This window comes from Monodelphis domestica, chromosome X (genome assembly GCF_027887165.1).
Source record: "Monodelphis domestica isolate mMonDom1 chromosome X, mMonDom1.pri, whole genome shotgun sequence".
NCBI classification, from domain to species: Eukaryota; Metazoa; Chordata; class Mammalia; order Didelphimorphia; family Didelphidae; genus Monodelphis; species Monodelphis domestica.
In genome coordinates, this window is record NC_077235.1 from 28,765,642 (window position 1) to 28,790,711 (window position 25,070).

The 25,070-nt window shown below is 33.8% G+C and overlaps 1 protein-coding gene across 3 annotated transcripts in view; it reads right to left on the minus strand.

The window, feature by feature from the left end:
* The window catches only part of TENT5D (terminal nucleotidyltransferase 5D), a 52,557-nt gene that overhangs the window by 10,228 nt on the left and 17,259 nt on the right, over nucleotides 1-25,070 (minus strand). Inside the window, exons 1-2 of one of the 3 annotated variants that reach the window (XM_007507492.3) lie at nucleotides 11,046-11,244; nucleotides 8,542-8,684 (exon numbers count right to left, since the gene is read on the minus strand). The gene's annotated coding sequence lies outside the window, so the exon portion shown is untranslated. Of the gene's footprint in view, nucleotides 1-8,103; nucleotides 8,124-8,541; nucleotides 8,685-11,045; nucleotides 11,245-25,070 lie in introns of those variants that run through there. The other 2 variants (XM_056809656.1, XM_056809657.1) reach the window with 2 other exon arrangements.

Below are 25,070 nucleotides of genomic sequence, written 5' to 3' on the forward strand. Positions count from 1 at the left end.
AGCCACAGATAGAGGATGGGGATAAGAAGATCTGAGTTTTAATCACTTTCACTAACTAGCCATGGCACCTCAGGCAAGTCACTTTTCCTATGTCTCAGTTTCTTTATCTTTAAAATGGGGATCTATTTTTGGAAGCATGTGCTTTTAACGGGATAAAAGGGCTTAGAGAGATCTTTCTACCCTCAATCATCCCCCATTCTCAGTATTAGAACATGAACAGAGCTAGCAACCCTACAATCTCAGTCCCAATAAACCTTATTATTCTAACTTGTTTCCACAAATTGCTAACCTCAGAACCAATTGTACAACTAAGAAAGCTTTAATATATGGGTGGAAAACTTCTAATTTTAAATATGTGGTTTTTAGGTTTATGTAGCACTCAGATAAATAAAAGAGTTAATTAAACGGACTAAGAAAAACAGATACAATGGCCAGGTGATAGGTACTGGTTTTAACGAAACATTAGTACATTATTTGAACTATAAACTGTCCTTCATATGCTTTGGCCGAGACCACCACATGAAAATGGATTACTCACTTATTAAATGCCACTACAACAAATATAAATTATTTGTCCTGAATTTCAAAACCTTCAAAAATAGGGTGTTATACCAAAATTAACCAATTGGTAAGGATTCTTGAGTACCTATTTATGCTAAGCATTGTATTAGGTGCTGCTGCTTAAGAAGTTATGATACAAAATTGTCTTTCCCTCCAAGTAGCTTACAATCCAGTAGATAAAGGGAATAAATATGAAATTAATAGAGAACAATGAAGTGTCAAATTGTGTGTATTTAAACTAATATAAATTCGAAGAAGGGATGGACTTTTCTTTCCTGGGAGAAGAGGGGGCAGGATAATTGCTATAGAGCTACATATATTGTTCTCTATAGATGTCATTAGTTTTACAAGGGGGTTAGTGCAGGCACTTTACTCAGCCTTTGTCAGCTTGAATTGAATGATTGGTCATTCCCACCACAAAAATCTCCACCTCAATAAAACACTTTGTTCCTCCTCAGTAAGGAAATAAAAACAATACACATTTTTGTGTCCTTAAGTTTACTCTAATCAGAAACACTTCAAAGATAAATCTTCCACTGCCAGTAGTTCTTTAATTAGGATGGTATGTGGCCATCTTTGGCCACTAGTAGCTTTTTATTTTTTCATTTTCCCCAGGGGTATGTCTCCTCTAGATTTGTGATGCCTAACATCAACCCAAAATTGAAGGGTCTATAGTGGAAAAGTAGAACCTATAATAGCCTAATCTTTGTAATTTTACACTTTACAGAGCCCTCCTGGTAGTATATGATCTCTGGTCCCTCAGAGATCTAATCTCCACTTTTGACTGGTGTTTTAGATGCTGAGGGAAGAGAGTTGTACTAACTCTGGCCCCTCTGATTCTAAATATTTACCTTGAGGGTCTAGGACATCAATTCCTTTGGTAGGGTGGTAAAAAGAGAAGCTGATCTAGCCTCTGTCGAGTATCATTCACTGTCTATGTGTAGGCCCCTACCCGTGCTCATATGGCCTTGAATCTTCTATGTAGATATATCTCTTAATCACAGTAAGAGCCCTATGATCCCTTATAACATGAACCGTTTTCCTCAGAAAGTTAACAATTTGAACAGAAGCATAATAAATTAAATAACAATTCTTCCCTTGATATGACCATCAGGAAGACTTTAACACTGGCCATGGTCTATTTGGCTGCAATAAACAATGATGATGTGAAAAAGGCCAGACTTCACAGTGATCAACTGCTGCAACTTACTTGAGAAATCTTGGCAAATCAAGTCAATTTGCTATGTTTTCATGTGAGATTATGCAAAGATTGATTGACCGGTAAGACAGTTGCTCTTTTTTTTTTTATAGCCCATGGTGCCAGTCAAAGGACTGAGTAACACTCCTACCTTTAGGAGTGGGATAAAGATGTCAGGAAACATAATTATGGTGTGATTACAAGATTCTTTCCCAGCCCTCAACCTTAACATCTATCCATGCGGAAGAATTTTCTAGTCACCTGTAGCCACAGGTGTGGACTGTTATTCTATATATTAATCCTTGCACTTTCTTCAGAGAAAATGTGAAAACAGTTAAGACTTATATGGAAGGACTTCTGACAGTTAATATGAGAGTTAATATGATTCACTAGATTCTATGGTAAAAAATCAGATAAAAACCAATCAAGGGACGCTACAGGGGGGAGAAAGAAACAATGGACTTCTTTTTAAGGAATCTTACCTTACAGCAACCTTTTTCACATAGCATACCATAAGATGTCTCCAGACAAGGCAGCAATCCCAGCAAGAATTTAGTGTGGAAACAAACAATGATGATGTATGATTGCTCTGAAGGAAATTATGAAGGCTACTGAGCATTCTGGTCTGTCTTTCTGGCCAAAATATCTATGGTTTCACAAAAAAATCTACATCCCTGCTATTTCTCTTAAGTGATCTTATAAAATTATTTCTTATGGTATAAAGAACACTGATACCTTGTAAAATTCTAGAACATATTTTTCATCTTGAAGTCATCTTTCATTTTCTCTTACTCCTCCTATTCCAATCACTCACTAAGACTTGTTCATTCTACCTCCACAATAGATCATAAATAATAAATAACAGTGAGGATTCAATGCAATTTATATACCAACACCTCCTACAGAGGATGGAGAGAGGAATGTTTTGAAAAACTTAATATTCCTATAATCCAATAAAAAGGAAAACAAAGGCATATACCATCTTCTGTCATATAACTGTTTGATTGGAAGAAAGATCTGAAGACTCTCCCAAAACAACGTGGCTCCCATGAACATATTAAGATGATAAAAGAATCAATGTTATATGTCACCATAGAGATAACTTTGTTGAATCATCTGCTGAGTAGCAACATCAAATAATGCTAATACTACAAGTAGACATACAGTCACCAAAGACGTTCATCAGTGTCAGGAAAGACTGTCACACAATAGTCCTAAAAGAAGAGAGATTATTTAGATAACCACAAAGACAAGGTTCTCCAAGTTCTAAGACTTTTAGGTGACAGTGTGCTTATTTCATTGGAATCCACCACACTGTAAAACCATAATGAGATTTATAGTCACTCAAAAAAAGACTGGACTAGCCATCCTCATTGAGAAAATAACGTAAATGAAGAATCAAATTACTCAGATTATGACATGCAGTTGAACAGGTAGCCCATTGATTTATTTACTAGAACACATCTTGGACTGGCAATTCAAATGAGTAATAAGGTAGACCCTGAAGTTTTAAGGTAGAAATCAGTCTGGATGGATCAAATCTGGGAAATTTCACAGATTTCCTTAATTTTTTTCCCCATGATTTCCATGATTCCAAATTATTTGTTGCTACCCATTTTTAGTACCATGCTAATGATGCTACAGGCCTGGGAGTCATGGAACACTTCAATTTTAGGGGGAAAATTTTTTAGGCAACCATTCAGAATTCAAATGGGTAGATAACTGATGGGCTAAATAAAGTAGGCTATAGAATATTTCCAATGATGATGTATACATGAGAAATTATGTCAAATGATATCATTACATAATTTGTATGATCAGAAAATAGACAAGTCATGTAGTCGGCAAAGGAAGACAGGGGAAAAAAATAAGGTCCAGTAAGTAGTAAAAGAACCAGAGTAGGATCTCCAGTGCAATGGGTAGATAGATCTTCTACAGTGGATTTCCCAAAAGACCTGGACAAGAATCATAAAGGATAAGAGGGTATGCATTGGCTCTGATATACAATGATGAAATTACAGGTATTTTGAAGTTTAAATAAGCTTGACTCCTACTGTGTGATATTCTCTCCAGAGATAACTATCAGAACTGGTCAAGTATTTAGTTTGGATTTTTTAGGAAAGGGTTTGCAAAAACAAAAACTAAATAAATTTCAATAGTTACATTTATCTTTCTTATGATACTAGATAATTCTAATAAATCTAAAATGTCAAGAAACTACACCAAAATGGCAACATGAGAGAATGCTCTTTTTCCCCATTATTAATCTGGAATGCCATCTTAAGTAGATCTTCCAGAATACAAACAACTTTCAATAACATATTCTAATGAAAAGGGATATTAATAAACTATGGATAACATTTCAAATATATTTTGATTACCATTTTAGATGCATTTACCTTATAGAATAGGCATTTTCCTTAAAAATAGATATTAAATGAATTTTAATAAATCAAATCACATTTCTCAGTGAATAAAAGTATAAGTTTAGAAATTATCTTCATTTCCATTCTGTCTTCAGTTTGCAGAAGGTCCTAAAAATTATGTTCCCAGAAACTCATAAGCAAACCCTTAAGCACCAGGGGTACTTATGACTTGATGATTTTACAAATCTGAATTTATATTCTAGGTTTTCTCAAACACTGCACACAAATTATTTTCCTCCTCTTCCTCTTACTACCCTCCCTTACCCTTCCTTCAGCTAATATCCATATCAGATATGCCTTTGATGTATTTACTTAGCTTAGTTTTAAAATGAATCTTCATTCCCTAAGTACACCCTGACTTGGTGATAGACCAGACTCATGTTGAGATGGTAAGAAAAAGCTAATCTTGAATTAAAATTTTTTTATATAGATGTAGTTCCATATGCTGTGTATTATCTATATTTTCCAAGTTCATTTAAATGTTACTCTTTTTCCCAAAATTGAAAATTAAGTCTTCCTTAAATAATCTCACTATATAGTCTTATAACAGATTATAAGTGATTAGTTCCCTTACCTGAGAAATTTTTAAATAACCGATCATACCTAAGAGTGAATCCTTGTTCATCAGGGGCTTTCAAGATGTTATTATACATTTTACATGTGTATATACACATATATGTATGCTTTACATTATACACACATGCATATATACATACAGATCGCATATATCATGTGTGTATATATTGCCATCTCTCCCTGTTCGAGGATATAGGAGAAGGAAAATGTTAAGGCATTGCATTGTTCCAATATGACACAGTACAAGACTCTACATACCTAAATTTAAAGCATTTAATAAACAATAATTTATTTCTATGTGTGACCAATTCTGTTGAAATTCATCAGGCAGGAGTACTAGTGTGTGTTTTTATATGCATATATCATACCTATCTGAATACACATATGATTGTGTACCTATACACATAATCATATACACATGTATGTAAAGTATCTTAATTCACCCACATTGAGTTAAATAAGTAAAGCACCTTTACTGACATGAATGTGATATATTCACTGGGAGACAAAAGCCCTAACAATGAATTAAGGGTGTGAAACATCACCCAGAGGTCTGCTCCACTGTTTTTTACTCTCACACAAATAATTAGTATAGAGATATATTAACTCAGGAAGATGAAGCCTCCTTATCTTTGGCTCACTCAAATTAGAAAAGAGTCAATAAAGCATTTATTGGGATATCTGGCCGTCAATAAGTCAAGCCCTGTAGATTCAAAGAAAAACTGGAACAGCGGAAAAGCTTAACCGCTTTTTTCCTTTCCCTATCACCTAAATTCCAAATCGAGCCACCATTTTGTATGCTTTGAAATACCTTATTGGGAGAATGTACACCATTTTGCTTTTATTTTTTCTCTAAGAAAGAAGGTTGTCATATCAGGTAGGTGGATGGGCTATATAGAAAAATTATATACATTTTGTGACCACCTACTAGCAGCAGGCACAAAAGATATAGTTCTTTCCCCACACTACGGCTAAGAAATAATAAGGAAGACAAAATATTTAAATAATTTGTTGTTATAACAATATGCACAATCTGAACTCTGATACTGCAGACCTTCTTTACATTCCTATATATTTTAATATAATTCATGTCACAAAAATGTATATTGGAGATGGTAGAAACAGAAAGAGCAAGAAGAGAAGTGATTTTTTTTCCTATCCAAAGAGAGCTACAGAGCATCATTTATTCTACTCCAGAGAAGGCAAATGAAAAGTCGACATTTATTTTCAGTGTTTCTGATTATATACACAAATGGTGTTGAAATGAATGTTCTGTTCTCCTTTAACTCACTTAAACTTCCCTATGGAACAATTGTGTATTTCAAGGTAATTTTCCAAGCCAATAACTTCTTGTAGATCACTGCTACCTTGAGTATGCAATTATTAGGGAATGTTTGTGTGTGTATTTTTTCCCTGTCTATCTATCATGTATCTGTATGACATTAAACTAATATTTTGATTAAACTAATAGTATGCCTCCTGTTGCAATGAAGAAGACTTTAATGGCATATATTTAAAGGAGTCAAGGATGAATGTAAGCAGATTTCATCTTAGTTCACCGTAATCTTTTCTGATGTGAGACATTGCATAAACCTTAACCAGATACAATTGTTTTTCTTGTGCTTGGACTATAATAATGTCCAAACAGTATACCTGAACATTTAGATATATGTAGACTATTAAGTGGAAACCAAAATCCTGTAAGACCAATTTTTAAAATCTTCATTTGGCTTCAAAGAGCTAAACTTTCATTGATAGATTGAATTTTGGTCACAGGAGAGCAAAGAACTCTGTTTTGAGTTATTCTATGTAGACATAAAACATTATTAAGAAAAATTATTCTTTTAAAAAAATAAGTGCTGACATTGAGCTCCCTGTGGATTTTCCATGAAGATTTCCTTACAGATTTACAATGCGTCTATCGGTTCCCTATGAATATACAGTTATTTATAAACTGTTTAAAAATTATCCTGAATAGAAACCATTTGTTATAATACTGTATCAAGTTATTCTTTTTAATAAGACTTTTCTTATCAACCCCTCAAATTTGAAGAATTTAACCACAAAGGCATATATCAGATTAAAAGCTGACATTCTACTGCTTTATTAGTGTCATTTTAAAGGAAAAGAATGAACTTTTCAAAGGAATGTCCAAAGAATATTTCTAAGGTCTTTAAAATTTTTTCATTAAAAATCACAATGTGCTTAATCACAGTGTTCTGGTTTATAATCCTTCTTGACTTAAAGTACTTAAAAAAAAAAGTTGAAGTAATCTGCACTGCTTAATTTATAATTAAAATGTAGCTGTGCATTATTTGAAGAGTCACACGCAACAGAATAAAGGAAAAGAATGGGGTAGTCATAGTATTCAGGCTAAGCTGCTATTTGCATACTTAAATAAAGCTTTAAAATATCCCCTTGATACAATCTTTATATTTTCTGACCACCATGCTTGAGTCATAGAATAGTATTTGTATTACAGAATCTTCTATCATTTATGCTATAGTTCAATAATGCTATTAAAATAAGGATATAAAATTTAAAGATTCAGAAAGGAGTTCCCAATATCTATTTACTTTAAAATATTAGTCATTTTAAAATTTGGTTTGAGGATTATCACATCACTATTGATACTCAAACCGATCCCTTTCAATTCCCAAAGTCTTTTCAATTACAATGAGGTTCATTACAACAACACTTGAATAGATTGACTTTTGTCTTAATGACAGAATAATAAATAGGATCATCATCTATATACATACATATATATATATATATAAAACACTCAAAAAAATTCACCCCTAGAGAACTGCAGGACTGAAGTGAAATGTTTATTTTAACTATTTCCTTGAAAATATATTAGCCTAATTCTAATAATTAAAAATGAAGTCACAGCAGAATCTTTAAACTTAAAAACTACATGTTGCTCTTATGATCAAGCCTTTATCTTGGACCAAAACATGATGAAAGCAATGATGGATATGTAAACAGAATGCTTCTAGTCATAACTCCAAGAAAATACATTTTCTACTCAAATATTTTAAATAAATTTGCTCTACCATTCCTTTTCCTTTATACCTGTAAGTTTCCAAATATTACATTTTAACCATCTTCCTGACTGTAAGCAATTAGGCATATGGGGCACAAAGAAAATGAGAAGAGGCTGCCCTCCCCTGGCTGTGCTCACACTCTCCTAACCCCTCAAGTCAATGTAGAAATTTCAACACTTTTCCTCTCACTTCAATTAAATGGGAAAATGTTGCATCCTTTAAGATACCACTTCTTTGCTAAATCCCCATGAGCTTCATCTCTCAGCTGTTGTCCTATTCCAAGCACATTTACCTCCTAGAATCTTTTCCAGTGACAGAAAACAAGATTTCAATCCCTTTCAAAAGCACTGGTCAGCAACAGCGCTGTGGCAACCGACTCTTATGGCAAGAAAAGTATCTCACAATTGAGGTTCCCTGCCTAAAATTAACCATTATCCCCAAACTACTCTTGACAAGAGATAAGATTCCACATTCCTATAACAGCACATCATAAGACATTCATAAGGTGAGTACATAAACTTGATAAACCTTCAGCCGGTCAATTTAAGCAAGAAATCCTGAAAGACTCGAAAAACCACTAACTTTCAACAACCTGGCACTTCCGAAGGTCTTTGAAATATCACTGGAGAAGCTTACCCTGGGGGAACTACTGCACACACAAACCAGTTCGCTGTACCCACAGGACACACACTAAAACGCTAAGCTACGAGGGAAGAAAGTAGGAACTCACCCGAACCGTCCAAAGAAGGCACGGAGTCCGATTCTTCTTTTCCACACACCTCTTCTCGAGCCTCTCCTCACCACTCACTCAGAGCCTCCAAGCCGGGAGCTTGCAGGGGAAATGCAGGGACCTCCGAGAGTTCAATCGGCTGCCTGGAGTGGCATTCAGCAGCGAGGTGGCATAAAAGAGGAAAAAGAAGAAAGGTGAGCAAGAAAGAATAAAATTCCCTCAGTCCCTCTCTGGTAGTGGTGAAACACGGATTGAGGAGGGTCAAGGAAGGAGAAGAGAAATGAAGAGAGGAAAGAAAAAAGAAATAAGGAGAGAAAAGAAAGTAGGAGACTCCGAGGGAGGAAAATGGGTTCAAGAAATGGGGGGGGGGGGTGCAGACAGCCAGAGACACAAATCACTCGCCCTGAAGCCGCGAAGGGGAGCTACCAGAGCTCTGGCACTGCTGCTGTCCAACTGCAGCCTAGTGCTGAAGTGATTCCTCACCAACACACCCCTTTAGTCCCCCTCCCCGCCTCCTGGCTCATCCCCCTTGTAGCGTAAAACCATCTCCATGGCAACCTGTCGTCACACAATTTAAGGTGGTCTGTGGCAGCAAGTCACTGTGTCTGAAGGTGGGGGGAGGGTTGTTGGGGGGGCAGAATAGGACAAAGGGTAACAATTCTCCATGCACTTCCAGCCTGGGGATAGATCTCCTTTACAGGTTTCTCTTTAGTTGTTAACTTTTTCAAATGATTAAAGCATTTACTTCCAAAAAGCAAAAGCAAAACTATCCCATGCCTAAGTATACCAACTACTCCCATCCCCAAAAACATTTTCTCCCTTTTACATCTCTTCATAGGCAATATAAAAGTAAATTCAAGCTTGTATCTAGTGAAGTTTCCCCCAAATCAGTAAATACTTTTAGTAGTTGAGGGTTTTGGTTTGTTCTAAAAAATAAATGTCATTCTTTCTCATGGAGACCCCAGGCTTCTCATGATTTTTCTGGTAAAATTCAGATCTCGGTGTTCCCCTAATGGGATCTCCTACCACCTCCCAAAAGAGGAAGTGGTCCAGCTGAGAGGAAATTCTTATAAATTAGTTCCTAAATGCACCTTATATTATTCACCCAACTACAGGCAGAGCATGGAGAGCTACCAAAAAAAAAAAAAAAACTCCTTAGCAAGAAGTAACTATATTCCCTTAAGAAAATGGGTAAACTTATTAAAAGGCTTTGCACACAGGTTTGGTAACCCAATGATACCTTTCATCATTCCCATTTCTACCCATTTCAATTTCTTTAAAGAAAAAAAACAACACTAAGAAAACCGTTTTTAATCATTTGAACCCAGAGAAAGAGGCATATACTTTCCTATTGTCAGTGGCAATTTAAAAAATTGTCTTTGAAAGTCAGTAATCTTAATAGCTTATTAAATAGAATTGACTGAATGAAATCCATATATTATGTTGATATCAAACACTTTCATTTGATTCTTGAACCTCCTTTATTTGCGAGTAATTGTTCAACTAGAGGAAAATAAAATGAGAAGTAGTTTAATGTGCCCAGAGACCATGAAAAAAAGTACGTCATGTCTGTTTAGAAAAAGAAAAAAGGAAAAAGAGAAGAAATTAGCCTTGATGTTAAAATAGCACTTGACAATGGACAAACCTGAAGAAAAAGGTTACATCAATATTTTAAGCCATACATACCCACATATGCTTAAATAATTCTCTGATAAACATACTATACTTTCTGCACTCGTAGTTACCCTCTGTAGTCTTTTTAGAAAAATACAAAATGATGAACTTCATTTTGTATTTTTGTAAATCTCTACTCCATGGGCTAGAAATCTAAGCAGGAGTCTAAATATATTAGCATATTTCCCTCATAATTTTTTCCCAAAAAGAAGTAGGATAACCTTCTAGTGGTATTCATGCAGGCATAGTATTTTGGACCAGTATATTTCCAGGAACAATTTATATGCGTTTTCCTCACAGGAAATGAAGTTAAAATATTTTATAACCTACTAAAAATTAGTATAGGCTACTACTTCCTTTGAGGAAGACTAAAACTAAAATTTGAAAATAATTTCTAATCACGGGTCTTTGTGTACTGATATGCCAATTTGTTAATTGATTATCATAAGTAATTTTGTTAATCTCCTTTGCCTGGAGGACCAAATGAATATCATTTTCAGTCCTGCATCACTATAGTAGATATTTTGTCTTTCAACTTATACTGTTCACACAAGTCATAAAATTAGTTTCTAAAATATTTTTGTGTTTCATGTACTTTTCAACACATTAACCTATTTTATATTTTCCAATGCCAAGAAATTATTTAGTATTGATCTTGGGCACAATTATTAAGAAAATAATTCGTCTTCTAAAGAGTTATATATTGGTTCTTGTGTATTCTGTTAAGGTGAACCATATGGATTTCTATATAGAGTAAAATTCAAAAATCCAAGATAATATGCAGGTCACCAAAATTTCAAAAAGAAAGGAAAATAAATTAAAGTTCTTACCAATAGGTTTCCCACAATCTCTCTGGATGCTGTGCCTTTATGGGTCCAGCATTATTTAAATTCTGAAAACTGTCATCCTCTCTTCAAACTCTCCACATACTGTTGTTATTCTCACATTCTATGCTTCCCAGTTGCTACAGTACTTTGGGTGATGTTGCTGGGAGCTCTGGAATGTTACAAGATACATTGGAATGGCCAGCGTTCTCAGACAGCAACTATTTTCTTTTTTTTTTTTTAATGTGCTTTTGTGCCCTGTCCAGATATGAAAATAAATGGGCTAAATGAGAAAGGATTCTGCAACATTGAATATATTAAAGATTAAAAATTGTCTCTGCCCCCTCAAGAAGCTCACAATCCAATGGAGATAAAACAGTAAATCAAATGTATGTGAACAGAGAGATGCTCTAATACTTGTGTAATACTCACTGAATTTATCAAACAGCTTATTATGGATACAAAATAAGCTGAATAAAAAGCCTTTTTGCCCCTCAAATTAGTATTTGAAAACCTCCAAAAAATCCACAAGAGTGGTGGTTAGTATTTAATTATTTGTTGAGAGCCCCAAAACATATTTAGCCCTAAACATATACAATTTATAGCTACTTTTCTAGAACTAAGCCATTATTAAGGGTATTGTGAATGTGAGAATAAGACCAAATGTGGTAGTACTATATGTAGGAAATTACTTGACAAAGCCACTGACTGTCTCATGGGATATTTTGTGAAATTCTATATTAAGGACTGAAAACAGTCCTTGCCCCGCAGGATGATTACAATTCAATAAATGAGATAAGGCAAATATATCATGTACACAGATGTGCATAGCCAAGAAGTACAGCATTCAGACTTGGAATCAAGCCAATCTGTTGTCAAAAACTGACTGTGATTACTAAATAGGCATGTTATTATGGCCAAGTCACAATTAATTTCACTCATCTTTGGTTTCCTTATTTGTAAAACAAGAATAGTATTTAGCCTCTCAACCTCAAGGAGTTGTTGATAAAGTGTTTTGTAACCTGGAAGGCACCACATAAATTTGAATCATTAAATACTCATGACTTATCTTATATGAACTTCAAACAAGTTATACATATTTTAAAATCAGAAACTTATTTTGAGGTAAAATATGGAAAAATCTAAGCATATTCTTAATGTCAAAGATAAAATATCTGCATAGGTTTTTTGCACCTGGACCTCTGGAACATTTTTTAACTGACTATTGGACAATATATACTATAAATCTAAAGGAAAAGAATGTTAAAATAGAGCTCAGTATGAAAGACGAAATGGATTTCTATAGTTGTTCACTATAGAGTATGATTATCACACTTCAATATCTTGGATACTCTTCACATAGTCTGACTGTGTAATGAAGTAAAAAAAAATTCCAGTGGGTATTAGTGGTCTGTAGGCATTGTTTGTCACTTTGACTCAGAAAAAAATTGAAGGTGAAAGGAAAAAGAAATCTTTCTAAAGATCAGAACTAACAAGGATGGAGAAATGGAGAAAAGAATAAGAAAAAGAACAGATGCATATGAGTAAGGTACACAAGAAATTTTGAGTCCAGAAAGAAATGAGATTTAGAATGGGAAAATATATTAACTTACATAAAGAAGACATGAAAATCTAGGCTTCTGAGTTGGATCATTTTAACGAACAGTTTTACTGTGTAGATGTCATAAGACTATTGTCATAATGCTATATAAGAAGGATCCCCCACACACCCAACAACAAACAAATCAACAAGGAACAACAAATATTAAGCACCTATATAATTATGCAAGGTATTCCTCCAGATTTTGTAGGGGATACAAAGAAGTATGAGACACAATCCCTACCCTTAAGGAACTCTCATGCTACAGAAACATACATGAAAAGTTTAATAACAATGAGTTAAGTAGTAATATATGTCAGTAATACTAGAAATACCACCAATCATCACGTAGTAATGGAGTAGGGGAAGGTGTCAAAGAGATAAGAAACAGTTAATAGAAGGAAAAGATAAGCATGGTGATAAAAATGGGTTGAAAAAGATTTCCTTCAGGAATCAACCCCACTGTACCTCATCCCAAAGTTCTAATCCCCATACATCATGATCACTAATTTGTGAAAGGATGCCATAAGTTTTATGTTGGTGTGAAAATGTCTTAGATGAGTGACCGTCTCTTTTGATGCTAACTCTTGATATTCTATAACTTTCAGAAATCTTCAAGCCTATGTCTGATAATAAGCTCTCTCTCCAAACTCCTACAGGAGGACTTGAGCAGAAGGGTTTCTGTTCCCTAAAAAGCTAGAAAGGGATAATGGAGTGGAAGGGATTTGAATCTGATGCAATTAATGATAGCAAAGAGTCTTTGAATTTATTTCTTGAAGTTGGCAGTTAGTAATGGAAAAAAACTTCAATACCCGAAGTCCATAAATGGATAAACTCTAGACCAGTGACATCCATGCTCAGTGAAAACTATTTTTCATTGATAATGAATTGGTCTAAGAGTACATCTACTTCCTGATAAGCACAAGAGATTTAAAGTATTAGTTTAACCTAGGATTTCTTACTTCATTTAATCTTAATATAAAGTAAAATACCACTATGCTTAAAAAGATATGCCATAATATCCGGAGGCATGTACAGAATGGTTCTTTTAGTACAGATATTGATCTGTTTCATAGATTAAGATTTATTGGTTCTAAAGGTAAACTCATTCAGGTAAATTCTATATTTATATGTAGGCAACAAATTTATCGTTAATATCTCTAGAGGTCAATGCCCAATTAGTATCTACCCCACAAAGGAAATTAGTGAGAATAAGTTCTAGGCAGTAAAAAGTTGAGTCAGAAATCAGATTTCTCCCCTAAAAAGCTTTGCCCTATCTCTTTGTACATTAAAGAATTTCAACTGAGTTAAAAAGCATCTGAGAAACAGAGAGAAGAAAGAGAGCAGAGAGAATCTTTGTATATATTAGAGTGAGATAGCATGGTGCATTAGGAAGATCATTAGATGTGGAGTCAGAAGATCCATATTTGAATTCTAATTCTGCTTTTCACTACTTAGACAAGTAATTTAATCTCTCTTGTTCTCAGTTTTAAGATGATATCAAAGTTTCCTTCTAGTTCTAAATCCTATTTAGAGAAATTACATAGCTAGTACTCTAAGCCACAAATACTGGCAAATAATTAGAGCTGGGAAGAACAATGAGCAAATTCATGATTTAGAGTCATTAGACACTTCTATTATCAAGGGATGGTATATCAAGGCTTGGTATACAGTAGAGCCGGTAGAGAAACCAGCCATTTGAGAATAAGATGAAAGGGCTAGAGATGTTTAACCTGGAAAAGAAAAGACGTGTCGTATAAATGATAAATATCTTTAAGTACTTGAATATTAGACCTGTTTTCTTGGTCCAAGAGGGCAAAATTCTATGGTTAGTGGGTAGGAACTACAAAAGAGGTAGATGTAAAACTGATACAAGCAAAATCTTCCTTAAAATTTGAGCTATTCCAGAGTTGAAGTAACTGCTTTATGAGGTAGTAGGTTCCTTCTCAATCTAGATCTTTGGAGACCTGATGCCCACTTTTCAGGTATGTTATAGAGGGTTTTCTTGTTCAAGTACAGGTTGGACTAGATGGCTTGAGGTCCCTCCAACTCTGAAATTCTGTGAATCCTATGTCCAGCATTTTTTAAAATATTTGTGTGACCATAAACAAGCCATTTAACCTTTCTGAGCCTCAATTTCCTCATCTCCAAAAGCAAGATAATACCTATTATACATACTTCACAGGATGTCATATCAAATAAGATATTATATGTAAAACTTAGTAGTATTATCTCTTCCAATACTGAAATTCCATATGTAATTCTGTAAAGAAATGGGTTCCCACTCAAATTAAAATATATTTATGTAGTAAAAATATAACTAATATCCTGATTCATGAATTTGCCAACTCTTCTTGCCACTGTTACAATGAAACAAGGCAGTACTGTTTAGTACATCAAATATTGAAAAACTTTAGCTTATCACCGGCATGGAATGCAAGGCTATTCAACACGCTTTGCTGGGTATTAATTTTCTCATAAGTCATATCACGTTGCTAAATTTAATCTCCCAAAATGAATTACAGTTGGAAATCAGGATGTATGTTCTGTATAACCATTTGTTTTCCCTTAAGAAATAAAGACTCAAAATAGCCTTGCAAGTAACCACTTTTCTTTCTAGGACAAGTGGTTATTGCTTATTAGGGAGGGCTGGTCGTTTTGTTTTGTAAAGAAATTATGAGTTGACACATTTTAAGTAATTATTTGTAAGATAAAACAAGTTGAAATCTTTTTCTTACTTTTGTAACTTAAAAATATTTCATGAAGGCAGCTTGGTGGCTCAGTAGATTGAAAGCCAGGCCTAAGTGATTGGTTCAAATTTGGCCCCAGACACTTTATAGCTTTGTGACCATAGATAGACTAGTCAATTAATCCCTTTGCCCAGCCCTTACTGCTCTTCTGTCTTGGAACCAATATACAGTATTGATTCTAATATGGAAAGTAAGGGCTTTTCTTTTAAATTTCGTTCAGTTCATGACAAATAGATTTAAAGCAGGAAGGGGATGTTAAAATCTATTACCTTATCATTTTACAGTTAGGGAAACTGAGCTTTAGGGAAATTTAGAGATGTGTCCAAGATCACAAAGATGGGATAAATTAAATGGGACTGGAACCCAGATACAATGCCTCTAAATATACACTTTCCTTAAATTACAGTTTGCTACCATTCACTAAGCTTTCATTTCTATAGGGGAATCAAAGCTATAAATTAGTCAACCACTGCATTATAAACTATGGAACTTAAACAGTTTGCAGGATGAAATTAAGACATTTAATTCACAACAATGGAGAAAAAATTAGAAACTCAAGCTGTGATTGATTATAGAAATGGATTCCAGTGGCATTGTTTGGGTTTATGCCCCTCATCACAAGCTCAAAAGAAGCCAAAGGGTTTTTTCCATGGCTCTAACAATATACTTAGTGAAGAAAACAGAGATTAAGACTTAGAGAGAAGTACCCTAGCCTTGCAAATTCTACCAGGTGGTATGAGTTAGGCCTTCTGACCAGTTTGAGGGAAAATAGAACAGAAATTGGGTCCCTTGATAGAAACACTGACAGTTGACCTCTATATAGCTCAATGCAATTAATGAAGTAGAGCACATTTGTATTTTTCTATTGACTGTACTCTGGTTTGCTCTACTATATCACCTTACTTTCAGTTAATTAATTAATATAGTAACATAGTAGAGCAAACCAGAGTAAATAGTTAACAGTTAGTAGAATTAACAGAGTAGACCACCTTGGTTCTACAATCCCTAGGACCATAGAGCTTCATGTTCACTTTGCACATTTTCCGTTTTACAACCTCAGAATATTCTCTTCCCCCTTTTCCCTTTCGCTCTAAGTAATAGAATCAAATTAGTACTATCATTGCATCTGGAAAAGGGACATTAACTTAGTACCCTACTGTGTCACTGAGCATCTTTGTGACTTCCCAGACTAGAATTTCTTTTTATGGCTACTATTCCTCTATATACATCATCTTCTTCATTAGAATGTGAGTTCCAAATCCAGAAGACTAATGATGAAATGCTACTTTTTGCTCTTTCTCTAATATCATTTGTCTAAGAGAAAGAATTTGAAGGAAAAGATTAAAAGCTACATAAAACCTGAGAGGGAGAGGAAGTAGCTAAATTAGAAAACAAACAAGCCTAAGAAAAGTGATTTAGATATAAGTAATAACATCTTGACTAACTATACCCTCTAACAAAGTATGAAAATAATTTTATGGACAATACATTCTAATTATAAATGATAATAGGAAAAGTACAATGTGACAGAACTAGTAGAACTTTTGTTTGATTTCAACTTATTGATTTTGTATCTGCAGATAACCAAAAATTTAAATAAAAATTTTGTAGAAAAACTGTGCCTCGTTTTTCTTGTATGTAAAAGTAGGAGATTTAACCAGATGATATCTAAGGTCCTTTACATCTCCAGTATACTATGCTCTTACAATTCTGTGAGTAAGATTTAGAGTTTGAGAGAATATGCTGGTATTACTGGCAGAAATCGAGAAATCAAGATGATATCAATTTTTTTGTTTTATGTCTGAGCACAGTGGTGGAGATGAGCTTGTTTTCTAGTTTTCGACAGTGCAATGAAAAGATTGTTTTTCCTATTCTTTAGAAAGAATAATATCTAAAATTAGCAGGAATTAATAACTGGGCCATAATTTTCTCAGATAGCAATCATATACAAATTAGGTACAGTTCAACAACTGAAACTGCACTATGAACTTTCTTATTCATCCCAATAATGTAGACCTTTGAAAAAAAGCTGCTCATTATTCAGAGGCTTAAAAATCTATTTGTATCAAATGAAAAGTAAGTACCACATGGTACATAATATTCATTACCTTTTATTACAATCAGGTATTCCATTTCACCAGAAGCATTACTAATCACAAAGTGTCTCACAAGAATAAAAATAACAATGGCATCATATAAACATGTTTATATTTTTCATAAATCTGCTTAAAGTTTTTGTGTAACTTGTGATTATTGGCTTAATTTTTTCTTTCTCAAAATACTACATTTCACAGTGACACAAAAGGTTTTACTAAAATTATCATGAGCTATAACAACAATGTAGAAACATTTGAATTTTCACAAAAGTTTGCTCTGCGTCAGAAAGGAAAACAGAAAGGAAGAAGAAAAGACAAAGGAAGAAGAAATAGGGGAAAAGACCATCCAATTTGAAAATGAACTTGGTGAGCTGCTCCATTATTTAGATAAGTCAGAATGTACAGTTTAGTTATAAACAAGTAGAGACTTTTGAAATAGTGATGTTATAATGTACTGCAATGATACCAATGATCAATTAACAAATATTTATTGAGTACCTACTTACTATGTGTAAGACTTTACACATAGGTCTTAACACAAAGGTCAAGAATCTTAAGGAGGAGGGGGAGTTTATCAGTAACAGATCTCAAACTGTACAAAGTAGTAATCATTAAAATGATTTGGTACTAGTTAAAAAATAGAGATCAGTCGGTGGAACAGGTTGAGGTCACAATGTACAGAACCAAATGAACAATACCTAGTGATTGTTAATCCAAAGGTTCCAATTGTTGAGGAAGTACTCAGTATATAACAAAAACTGCTTGGAAAAAATGGAAAGTGATCTAGCAGAAATTAGGCTTTGATCAACACTTCATAACCAATAATAAGATTAACATCAAGTTTTTGCATAAAAAATCTAATGTAGCTAAAATTAGAAGAGAAATGGTTTGCTGTGGGGAAAAAAAAACTTTACAACCTGTTTCTCGGATAAAGATCTCATTTCTGAGATGCATAAGGAATGAATTCAAATTTATAAGAATAACAGCCATTTTGTAATTTATACATGGTTGAAGGATATTAAAAGGCACTTCTCAAGGGAAGATACCAAGACTATCTAAAGCCATTTGAAAAAGAACTGATAATTATTTGGGATACAGGGGAAATTCCTACCATGGAGGACTGTTTCTATCCTTTTTACCTCCCTCAGGAATGGATACTTAAGTGTGAAACACAACAGAAAAAAGTGGTGATGGGGCAAGATCTATCTATAAGGCAGTAATATTGAAATTGTTCAGAAAAAACTAAAATTTGGTATGTTAGAAGCTTTAATTCCATTAAGCACACAAAGACTTTAAAGAAGGGATAAAGAAATATAGAATAGATACTAATGCACTGTTGGTAGAGTTGTGAACTGCTCTAACAATTCTGGAGAACAATTTGAAACCATGACCAAATGGCTATAAAACTATGCAAAGTCTTTGACTCTGTAATACTACTAACAGGTCTATATCCCAAAGAGAAAAAAAAGGAAAAGGAAACGAATTAAAAATTGAGGGGATGCACATTAGCTGGGTGAAATGAATGAACAAATTGTGATGGATTATTATTGTGCTGTAAGAAACGATGAACAAGTTGGTTTCAGAGAAACCTGGAAAAACTTATATGAGCTGATAAAAAGTGAAGTGTGCAGTAATAGCAATGTTGTCACAATAATCTGTAACTATGCAAGACTTGGCTTCTCTGATCAATACAATGATCCAAAATTCTAAAAGACTTATGATGAAAAATGCTATCTACTTCCAGAGAGAGAACTATTGAACATTTTTTCACTTGCTTTATTTTTTTTTTTTGCAATATAGCTAATATGGGAATCTGCCTTGCATATGTGTAATGGGCATCATATTGCTTGCCTTCTCAATGGGTGGGAGAGGGGAGGTGAATGAGAGAGGAGAGAGTATGTCAGATTAGAAAAGGAAATTGTAGATTCCCTATCCCACGAAATCTTTAAAGACAGTTTTATCAATATTGCTTTATATGATTTAGCTATGAGAGGCAAGAGACTAGTTTAGATGGTTTTGAAGATCCCTACCAGCACTGGGACTCTACAATTCCAAAATAGTGTTTGTTTAAATAAAGCTAGGCCCTACAACAGCTGCAGATTATGAGTTGTTTCTTTAAAAAATGGCTTTTGTGAGTTTCATTGGGTTGTACAATGAGGTAGAAAACTCAAGCATATGGGATTATTGTCACTGTCCATTTGTCTTCCAGTCTGTTACAGCATAAATAATACTACTGACCTACTATTAAATTAGGAGATCTGTCTCTCCATATACCTCTGATCATTATTGTGTCTAACCATGTAGTCTAATTTCTTCAGGAAATTTTTGCATTATTCTTTTGAGTCAAATTGTTCCCAGATAAATTCCAAGAAAACTCTAGATTCATTCCTAGTCATGGTCTCATTCTCACCTCCTAAAAATGATTTATCTGCTTTACTCAGTGTACCCATTTTTCTCAAGGTTTGCATCAGATTTTTCTGATTTTTTTAGTTATTAGCACCATCTTTTGCAATAGCACAAATCCAATTGCTATAGGTTTCTTCAGTTTCTTTCCAGGGACCCTGGATTTTATATTATTCTTTCTGAATCTTAAGCATTTCTGCATTTTTACTTTTTTTGCAGCCTAGTTCTAATTTAGCTATTCCGCCACTCACCTTCATTCTTTTCATTCCTTTCCTGCTCTTTCTGTATATGTTTTGGGTAAAAGCTCACCATTTCTTTCAAATCTTTTCTGTTCTATTGACATCCTTATCTCTTTGTTCTTTACAATAATAACTGGCCTCTCTGATCTCAATTTTGAGCCTCTGAACATCTGTGATCTCTCTAGACTATCTCAGACTTGAAGATTTTCCCCCCTTTATTACTCTTTTCCACTCTGAAATGTTTAGTGTTTATAAACCCTCCAATGTATGAAGCACCCCCCTTCTGTCTAAAAATTTGCTTTACCAAATATACTGTTCTATTTTTCAATATCCTCATTATTTAAGACGATGAATTCCTTATTTGTGTACCTACCAATGCTTCCCCATAATTCTTTAAAAGCAATTCACACATAAAGACCCACAAACAAAGTGTGAATCATGAAGAACATACAGTTTTACAATCTGGCATTTACCTGAGAATTTTCTTTTCAGCTGCTATCACCATTTCTGTTTGTACTGGAGTATATTATAGTGCCAAGCAGAGCAGTATAACTTACTAAGGAAATGCAGAATGTTGAGAAATCTAAACAACTCTCACCAACAATAATTTTTTAAAATTCAAAAAGTAGTTGGTTTAGGGTAGAAAAATATACCTACTTTGTAATAAAGAGATTCAGAAGTCAGAAACATAATAGTTTAAATGAATATGAGGAGGACATTGCATATTATTTTTACTGAAAGTATTCAGACATTTCCTTTGGTCTCTGACTATCATCAGTAAACAAATCATATTAACAGTTTCCTTATTTTTCTAAAGGTGCTAAATAGGTTTTTATCTTTCATGCTTTAACTTCAGTTTATAAGTAATAGAAAGGACAAGATTTTAAAGTGCTTCTATTTTTTTGTTGCTCCACAATTGGTATTACTACACATTTAGTTCAAGGGAATCTAATTACTGAAAAGCTGAGTAACTATCACATTATGCATTAAGGAGCTTATCAGACATGTATGAAATCTGTAAGGAAATTAGAAAATATTTAATAATCATTAAACACTTAAGTAAACCTTCCTATAAATAAAAAGAAACTATGGATAAATGGAAAATATAATATAGTGTTAATGCTATATTATATAACATGCTATAACATGTCATATATGAATATTGATTCTGTTGGTAGGTAGCATGTGTCATAAGGCATTATACTCTATACTGCTATGTCAAAACTGAATGAGGGATACAAAAAGGCCAATATGGTAGTGGATATAATCAAGGCTGAATTTTCACTGTAAGGGACATTTTAAAATTCACAACATGGTTTAGGGCTGTTGTTATGATTAGTACCTCCTGAGGAATGTGTGATTGCTGCCATTTTTTGCTAGATTATTACCTGTGCTGAAATACAAATTGACTTCATGACTCTTTTGTAAGAATTGCCTTTTTTATGCTCACTAACATTTTGATAAAAGGTGTTTGGTTTTTGTTGTTTTTTTTTATTATTAAAACATGAAGTTATAAGCTGAATAGCCTAGGTCCTACATTTTCTTTTCTTTCGAAGGTGCTACTTCATAAACAAAAGTTTCAGTACATCACAAGAAAAATTCACAGTGCTAAAAATATTCTTTATGTAGCATATACTGTTAAAGTCTAAGCAACAGCTCTAGGACCATTTACAGGCTGTTTTACTATTTTCCTCAAAAATTATCTTTCTGTTACTTAAGCTTTAAAAAAGAGATTTCCAAATGAAGATAGAGAACATACTTGTTAAAGAATGCTTGAGGAAAAAATATCCTTCTTTGATAGCTAACACTTGTAGCAGTTTTTAATTTTCACAGGTATTCTTTAATTGTCAGAGCAGTCATTTTGAAGTTGTAAACTATGAGCCTGACATCCCTGCCAATTTCTTTTTAGGCACCTGGAGAAACCCCAAAATGGCACATGCAACGATTAGGTAGACGGTTTACTAGAACATTTCCCCCAACTGCTAATAACACAACTGAATAGTAAATACAACAACACAACCAAGAAAAATCCATATACCTGCTATTCTAGGAATTCTGTAAGAATTCTAGGATTTTAAGGGAGCTAAAAAAACTTTGTAGAATGCACATTAACTTTATATTTTCTATCTTTGCAACATATTTTCAAAGATGGACACTGACTTTGAATATTATAAGTTATTTGTTTATAAAACAAAAAAAATAAAACAGTACAAGACATATTACCACAATTTCATTTAGGTTTATAGTGAATGTTCTTGTTTGGCAGCATGCGAACTATGTATATAACTTCATTCCTTACCATCTATTTCTGTAAAATGTATAGGGTGGTTTAGGTGATCACTAATGTCTCAAGTCCCATAATCCTATCAGGGATATTTATGGTCCATGCCACAGATTTCCCCAACTTGTTTCATAGGGCTGGCCTTTAGCCATTAATAACTGACAGTAAGGTGTTTCAGACTCCTTTTATCCTTCAAGGTTCTTCAAGTACTTATGGGTCAATCCTTCAAGTACTTATGGGTCAATCAACCAACCAACCAACCAGTAATGCCTACTTACGTTACTAGCTAGGATTGTGCCAATCAAAACAGATAACTCCAAAGAACATATGATCAAGTTGGGGATTCAAGATTTGCATAATAAACAATTAGTAACAATGGATCCTACAATTAGCTCAGTAAAAAAAAAAACTTTCTTTCTCAGATAAACTGAAATTCAGGCAAAAAAAATATTTACAGTTCCAACAACTTAAGAAAAGAAAAACATAACTTTATTCTGTAAAGATCCCTGAGGTTAGGGCAAGCAAAACTCAATCATCTATTTCCTTTTTCCTTGTCCATAACACCTCCTTACATATACCATATATAGTGTACACACTATATAGCTACTAAATATTTTAATATACAGGATGTGAAAGAAACACAATTTATTTCTTCACACTATAAAGCCACTTACCCGTGGCTACCTAAATTTCCCAGATTGATGTTTTAGAAATGGAATCCACTGTCTGATTCCAGTTAATTTGGGCTTATAACTATTTCAAATATACCACTTCCTCTTCTCTTTTTCACAGTCTCTACTGTTTTGAGGAGTGTCTCTTGTTCATTGAAACTTCATTCTTTTCTGTGAACCGATAAAGAAATGGAGGTTTTGAAGATTAAAAGACTAACCTATAGCTCGACCTATCTTGTATAATAAGGTAGGATAAGGCTAAATAATGGAGAGAAAGAATAAATTTCGACCCACATGTGAAGTACATATTAGAATATTGGAACAAGAATGAATCTTATAGACCATTTATTGAGAGTCAATGTTGTACAGAGAAAAAAAAGCACTAAACTTGGAATCAGGAGTTTTAGATTCAAACACAGAACTGACATTTTTAACTGCATGAACTCTGGGCAAGGAAAGTGGGGGACAAGTGAATTATCAAAGGTCATAAAGCTAGACAGTAGTCCAAGACTAGACATCAGGTCTCTTGAAGCCAAGGCCAGTCTACTTTCTATCATATTACAATACCTTCCAGTATTATGTACATAGTAAAGAGATCTACGATCTCATCAATGTAAGTATTCCCTTTAAAAGGAATTCCAGCTAATCTGCTAGGAGGCCAATTTCTTAACATTACATAGATAACCAATAAAATAAATAGGATGCCCATCCATTGGTTATCCCTTGTTTTCACTATATAACTGGTTACCTTCCTTTTCCATATCTATAATAACAATATCTTTTATGATGATTCTCTTAGATAATTCTTAGTTGGTAATACAATGCAGCCTACTCATACTCACCAAGACTTTTGGATGACATATACCTTGCATTTTTGGAGCCTATGATATTTAACAACCCACAGACTGTTTTGTATTACTAGAAGAACATTGGGGCTTAAAAGCTGGGTTTTGGTTTTAGAGAGAAGTATACGGTGATTGAATGACCAATTACCCAGTACAATCTAGCCACCTTTCTTCCTCTTATTTAATCCTGGGCCCAGTTAATTATCCATCTGTATACAGTATCTACCCAAGAACTATGTAGTAATGGAAAAATTCTATACCATAGACATTCCTCTTCCACTTGGTTTTCCCTCTGTGGATAGATAGTAAGGTCAAAATTGTAAACAATTATGGATCTCATTTAGGAGACTATTGTGTTTCATGGCTTGATGTAATGAGCACAGTGTTATCTGTGAACAGGACAATCTGGAGGAATTTGACATCTTTAGGGAATCCCGCTTTTAATTGTCCTCTGTATTAGACATCTGTCATAACAGTGGTAAATGCCTTTGACAAACAAATGTCTCCCTTTTTATGCATCACTTCATATATATATAATAAGTGGTCAGTGAACAAGTATCTCTCAAGGAATTCTGTATGATTCTGATACATATGGCAGTCACATAAAGCAGTATTTTTTTTCTACCAAATCAAATTTTTTAAAATAGTTTTTCTAAAGGATAAACAAGCACAATAGTTTTTTTGTATTCTTTCCATCTTTCAGCCAATAAATTTTACTATAAGGAAGCAGTGAACTGTATAGTATCATTTATGAAAGCATGACTCTGTGGACTTACATCAAAGTGGCAGAGCAATAGAAAGAAATCAAGAATATATGTCTAGATCAAGCTTCCATCACTGCTACCTCTAAACAATAAGAAATGTGCCAACTAAAGCAATAAAAGCTATAAGATAAGAATGGAAAAATTTCCTCCAGAAGGTAATTGCTATAGAAAAAAATAGACAGCAACAGAAACCTAGGTTATTAGCCTACTACATCTAACTATACCAGAGCTAAATGCTCCTACTCATTTCATTAAGTCATACTCTGAGCTTCATATGGCTATAGCAGCATCAGTTATCTTCCCTTGATTTTTTGCTTTAGTCAGCTAAACTGAACCACACATACATTTTTTTAAAACCCCTACCTTTTGCCTTGGAACCAAT